The sequence below is a fragment of the Chrysemys picta genome, chromosome 1 (assembly GCF_011386835.1).
Source record: "Chrysemys picta bellii isolate R12L10 chromosome 1, ASM1138683v2, whole genome shotgun sequence".
Classification (NCBI taxonomy): Eukaryota; Metazoa; Chordata; order Testudines; family Emydidae; genus Chrysemys; species Chrysemys picta.
This window is the reverse complement of record NC_088791.1, coordinates 42,929,286-42,936,461: the sequence shown is the minus strand read 5'-3', so window position 1 is coordinate 42,936,461 and position 7,176 is coordinate 42,929,286.

Genomic DNA, 7,176 nt, shown 5'->3' with positions numbered 1-7,176 from the left:
CTGAGGAGCCCTGGATACTTTCAAATTTAATATGAGTTCTCACCAAACCATCTATCCTTTCCCAAATCCACACTCTGTGCCAGTTAAGCTTGCAAATGCCATCATGCATTGTGCATTCCCAAAGCACATTCCCTCTTAATCAGTGTAAGAGTAAGATCTCTGCTCTCTAGGTTCAAAGACATGATATACCTCTTACATTCCAGATCTTTCCTCTCCAGTGACTAGGATTAAAAGAAGCCACAAAGTCAAACCAGAGATTCTAATTAAAATAAAAGTGCCTTATGTTTACAGATATTCACAAAATCAAACATTCATGTGGGGCAAATAAATACTTACAGAAAAACAAAGGTATTAACCCAAGCACAATTAACATTAGATTCTGTATTAAATAGATCTTAGGTTCTATAGAAAACATAAGCAAAGTTAAGGAAGTGTTTTTATCCTTTAATTCTTTAAAGATGCCAGAGGTGGGTACAGGCTAAATGGGAACATATTAGGATCCCTTGGGCTAGGGTGACCAGACAGCAAATGTGAAAAATCGGGACAGGGGGTGGGGGTAATAGGAGCTATATAAGAAAAAGACACAAAAATCGGGTATGTCCCTATAAAATCGGGACATCTGGTCACCCTACCTTGGGCAGACTCAACATCCCCTTCAGCTAATCTCTTCTTCCCACCTTTGAATTCTTGACCTTCCTCCTTATGAAGCATCTTAATAAACCCAAGCACTGCATTGCTACCTGCTGCTCAGATTCAACACTGAATCTGCCTTCTGATTGCTGGTCCCAGATTGGTGCCTCTGTTTCTCCATGTGCAAAATGGGAATAATTATACTGATTTCCTAATCTACTGACAAAAAGTGCTACATCAGAGACAGGTATGCATTAACTATTATCCACGCCTTAATCCACTCCAGTTCATTCCCTGGGAGCAGATTTGCTTAGGTTCACTCTACTTATCCATATAGGTCCAGAGGAAAACTGCCAGTCATACATAGTATCTCTATATCAGTCACTCCCATCTGGTAGAACTTCAGCCCTGCTATAAAGCGTGACATACAGGGGCTGCTTTGGTAACTCAACAGGATGCAGTTCTGGCATCTTTTGGACTAGGCTATAGAATGAGGAGGAAACAGCCTAAAATGGGCAGTTGGAAAAGATAAATCAGCGGGGTCAGGTTGGATATGAGCCTATAGCTTGAGTGATGGCGGTAGGACACAAGTGGTGGAGGCTGTGTTGTGGGCCTGCTACTAAGTGAGAATGCTTTGCTAGTGGAAGAGTGGTGATAGATTTGGACATCCTTGACTCCTGCAGGGTCACAATGGGGTGATATTCCCCACAGAATGAAGGGAATTTATTCTGTTTTACAGTTACCTAGATATTTTGAGAGTTCATTTTGCTCTGTGGACATCTAATCCTGGATTCATGTTTCCCACAATTATCTATTTAGATTTATACAAAAAAATAAAAGAGGCACCTACCCAAGGTTCTATTTTCAAAGGAATTTAGGTGCCTAAAGATGCAGATAAGCACTTACTGGGATTTTCAAAAGCATGCCAGGAGGTTAAATGCCTATTTAGGAGCTTTTGAAAATCATACTAGGTGCCTAAATATCTTTGAAAATCTGGCCATAGATGCCCCTGGCATAAACTGCAAAAACAAATAAAATGAAGCTGTCCACAGAACACCCTTTCCCAAACATACAAAACTGATTTCCCTTAAAAGCCTACCTCTGTAGCAGCCTATGTAAATGGATATGCTCTGATGGTCAGTAGATTTGGACAATTTCAGACTATACTGAGTTAAATTCATCACTGGAATATAATCATGGGAGTTGCATGTGTTGATGGTGTAGAATATAGCCTGATGTTCCTGTTCTGTTTATGTGAGGTTTTGCACGTGGCTGTACAGGAGCTGGTCTGAGAACACTAATTCATTCTGTACTACTCACTGAATAACTGTTGGATTGTGGCAAAGTTTGGTGACTACTGTCTTGAGCTAGATTAAACCAACCTTGATTAGAAAGGCTCTATCCCATTACCAATTTCCTGAATGATTTAGTCCTCATTTATTTTTACACCATATGTTACTAATATTTAACATCTATATTGCACTTTTCATTTTTAAAATGCTTTACAAACATTCAGTAATTAACTCTTTCAATGCTCCCAAAAGGGATATGTATATATTATCTTCATTTTATATGTGGGATGCAGAGAAGGCTAATTAACTTGACCAAAAATATAGAAAAAAGAACAGGAGTACTTGTGGCACCTTAGAGACTAACAAATTTATTAGAGCATAAGCTTTCGTGGGCTACAGCCCACTTCTTTGGATGCATATAGCAGAAGAAGTGGGCTGTAGCCCACGAAAGCTTATGCTCTAATAAATTTGTTAGTCTCTAAGGTGCCACAAGTACTCCTGTTCTTTTTGCGGATACAGACTAACACGGCTGCTACTCTGAAACCAAAAATATAGAGGGAGCCATTTTCAGAGCTAGGATTAGAACTGAGGAAATCTTAGATCTCATGAATCTGCACTATCTCAAATGTATTCATTAATGTTTTTCCTAATTATGGAGCCACCAGTTGGGGCTTCTTAGTAAAGGCTAAATTGAGTTTTGTCTAAGAAAAGAAACTATCATTTCTACCTTAGAAGGGTATTATGCACCATGTAGACCATGTAAGTAATCTCACAAAGGATCAATTTTTATCAGTATTTGTTGTACAACATAGGTATGAGACTCAGGTTGGAACCTGGACTTTCATACATCAGGATTTCTTATTTTCTTGAGGGTCTTAAATCCTTAGCACGATTAGTAATTAGTGAAGTGTATTAATTAAGGAGACATAATTTAGAAATTTAAATTTATTTGTCAGGTAGTTAATAAAGGGGTCCAATAATTTAAGGCAGTCTAAATTTTATTCAAGTAGCAGATCGTTTCCCCCCTACAATTACCAGGTGTCCTTAGGCATTCCGAAGGGGATAGATTGCATTTATTTGGAAAGATACTTTAAAACAAACTACCTTGCCCTCACTATTTATTTTATACCTCTGCTATTTGTAAAGAACCTGTAGACAGCTGAAGTTCCCACCCTGCTCTGAACAGATTATGCCAATACCATATGTATTTAGCCCCTCAAAGGGTTTGCTTTTATTGGTGACTCAAATACAAATAACAACACATAAACTTCAGTCTAAATGATCACCCGACTCTCAACTGTCCCTGCAGAAATGCTTCTGACTCAGCCCCTAATTCTCTCTGCTTCAAGAGAGGCTTCAACCTCTTTTATAGCATGACTGGAGCCCACAAGATCCACCTACCACTATGAGTTAGCGGACGTTACGATGTGTCTCTATTCAGGGTACTAGCACCTGAGTTTATGGTGACTCAGAATAAGAGTCCTGAGAAACTGTCTTAAGACATCACAGGCTTTCAGATGTTGTAACAAAGGCATGACAGACATGAGTGCTGGCAAGGGACTGGCCTTTATTGCCTGGTCCCAGTCACATGGTATGTGCCAGAGTTACAAAAGGTTACAGGTACACCTTTGTCACATGGCAGGTTTCGGTATCTACTGATTCTGATGACTACTATCACATTTCCCTCCCCATGTCCAATTTTCAAAAGTCAAATGCAAACATAACACAACACCAAACTAAAAATAATCATCACAAATTAATACATCCAGTTATTAATACATACACAAATAGGTGTAACTCTTCTGCCAGGTGTAGTCAGCAGCAACCAGGGCTAGGAGCAACATATAGGGGTTCCTTTTCAATAATACAACAGAGAACCAGCTCAAGACCCCACCCAGTAACCTTGGAAAATTACACTCTACCCCTGGGCACTTCTAAGAGGCAATACTTCCCTTCTCACAGGTACAGAATCTGAGTGCAGAAAATAAACTTTTAATGAAAGGAGGGAAGTAACCCAGCATTCATTTGGGAAAAATGCTGTAAGCAGGGTTCATAAACATAAAACCGTGAGCAAAACACCCACCTCTGAGTGAGTTGGGCAGTGTTTTTTGCCTCAGGTTCTTGATTCCAACAACCAAAAGTTCCTTTAGCGTGCCCCTCCCTTCTCCCTCTACCACACCACACTCACAGTGGTTGTCCTTGGTCGGTGAAGACCCAGAGTTCAGAGATGCATCTACATGAGTTCACCTCCCAACCTGGGGGGAGAAGGCACCTTGCTTACCCTGCTGTCTTAGCTCTTGCTCTGGCACTGCCACCCTGCTGGGCAGCTACTGTGCCACTCTGCTGGTTGCCCTGCTCCACCAGTCATTTGGCTGGCTGCCCTGCTAGCCACTCCGCTCTTGTTGGCCACTTGCCGTTCCGTCGGCCACCCTGCTAGCTGTCGTTGATGCACACACCATCACCTTCTGCTGCCACCTCCTTCTCTGTGGGTTGGTCTCTTGAGTTTCCACCCAGCTCTCAGTGATTTTCAGTTCTCAGTGATTTTCAGATCTTAGTGGGGGAAGCAGGCTGGGCAGAAATGTTGTCCCACAACAGGTGATTTCAACTCTAGTGAGCACTTAACAAAACAAAGACTGCTAATGGAGCCTTAATTAGCTCTATCTTTGAACAGATGGTTTAAACCATGCCTAGGACTCTTAGGCAGAGCCCACACTTGTAGGCCGCGATGCCTGTCCCTATCCCCTCTTATTTTTCACAGTGGTCTGGTATCTGAGCCCCCTGTTTAGCAAGTTCAATTAAGTTGAGGGCTATCCCCTCAATCAAGACAGGCTACTACAGTTCTGCTGCCCTTTACTCATACAGTAAAGATAATATCTCATTACCCCTGTATTCAAATTTTTAAAAAAATTAAAGTTAATGTTTAAAATCAAATTTACACAAGTTAACAGGGAAGGTACTGTACATCTGGGGTCAGGCTTGGGTTATGGGGGATTGCAAGTATCGGTTACAAGGTTCACGAGGTACATACTAAAGTAATTTGTAACCCAACACCATCCAAAATTGGTCACTTTGGCAACAAAGCACTGTCATAAAATCATAGAATATCAGGGTTGGAAGGGACCTCAAGAGGTCATCTAGTCCAACCCCCTGCTCAAAGCAGGACCAATTCCCAACTAAATCATCCCAGCCAGGGCTTTGTCAAGCCGGGCCTTAAAAACCTCCAAGGAAGGAGATTCCACCACCTCCCTAGGTAACGCATTCCAGTGCTTCACCACCCTCCTAGTGAAATAGTGTTTCCTAATATCCAACCTGGACCTCCCCCACTGCAACTTGAGACCATTGCTCCTTTTTCTGTCATCTGCCACCACTGAGAACAGCCGAGCTCCATCCTCTTTGGAACCCCCCTTCAGGTAGTTGAAGGCTGCTATCAAATCCCCCCTCATTCTTCTCTTCTGGAGACTAAACAATCCCAGTTCCCTCAGCCTCTCCTCATAAGTCATGTGCTCCAGACCCCTAATCATTTTTGTTGCCCTCCACTGGACTCTTTCCAATTTTTCCACATCCTTCTTGTAGTGTGGGGCCCAAAACTGGACACAGTATTCCAGATGAGGCCTCACCAATGTCGAATAAAGGGGAACGATCACGTTCCTCGATCTGCTGGCAATGCCCCTACTTATACAGCCCAAAATGCCGTTAGCCTTCTTGGCAAGAACAGCACACTGTTGACTCATATCCAGCTTCTCATCCACTGTGACCCCTAGGTCCTTTTCTGCAGAACTGCTACCTAGCCATTCGGTCCCTAGTCTGTAGCAGTGCATGGGATTCTTCCATCTTAAGTGCAGGACTCTGCACTTGTCCTTGTTGAACCTCATCAGGTTTTTTTTGGCTCAATCCTCTAATTTGTCTAGGTCCCTCTGTATCCGATCCCTACCCTCTAGTGTATCTGTCTGCTCAGACCTAGGCAGAGTGGGTGTGTTCATGTAAATATAGTCTGGTCTGAAGCCTTTTCCCCTCCCCAGCTCATGACTAGCTGTTGGGGCAGAGATCATTCAGACCCTGCTTACATCAGGATATCTAATATGGAGATCAAGGTTGATTACCTGACTCCCGACAGATTATTCTGTTTCTTATTAAAGATCTGTCATTGACTACTCTCTCAGAACTTCAGTGGCTTTGTGGTCATGCAGCCACTATTTGGTCTGCAAACAGTTCCTTCTGATTTGGACTGTTTGGCCTCTGAGGTAGTTCTGCCATCTGGAGCTAGCGCTTGTGCTTCTGGGATTTTTATTGTCAGTGCCTGGATGGGCTTCTGTTACTCTGTCAGTGCACGAGCATTGTGGATACCTTCAAGAAACAGCCAGGCTTTTGGTTTTGTTTATATATCTTCTGTTCATCTTACAGGACTAACCCTGTAAGTTCTGTCATATAGCAGTGGTTCTGTCATATAATCTTAGTGCAAATGGTATAGCTGTTACCTTCGTAAGCTGCCAGGCACTATCTATTTGAAATTTATCATTCTCTCCCACTTGCAGTGGGAGTAACTGGACGTTTTGTAATAGTATATCTTCTGTTCTAGTTTCTGGTACATATGGCTCTTCTGCAATTATTTCAAGGTTATTTATGTATTTATTTATTTAGTCTCAAGAAGCTTGCTGTATGTTATTACATTTTTGTTCTTCCAATCATTAGTCTCTGAAATGGTGATCTTACTGTAGTATTGTGAGGTGTCCTGCAATATTATAACAGCACTAAAATTCACTATTTTTTGAATGCATCAGAACTTGCTTTTATTTTTATTTGTTTATTTTGGTATATAATTCTTTGTCATTTGTACTGACTTTTCTGCTAACCTATTGGACTGGATGGTGGTGCTTTATCTGGTGTGCCTAAATTGATATATCAGAGAGAATTACCAAAATGTGCTAGTCATAGGCCAATATCTGTTATTAATTTACCTGGACTCCCATGGCAAGCAAACTGCAATTTGCAATGTATCATACACTGCTACTTGATGTGTTGTGCAACAATTCAGTTTTAAAAGAAATCAGAGCAGGAAGGAAGGAAGACAACACTATTGGGGAGCAGCTAAATGAATTCTTTGCATCAGTCTTCACTGCGGAGGATGTAAAGTCAATTCCCACACCCGAGCCATTCTTTTTAGGTGACAGATCTGAGGAGCTGTCCCAGATCGAGATATCAGTAGAGGAGGTTTTGGAACAAATTGATAAATTAAACAGTAATAAATCACTAGGAC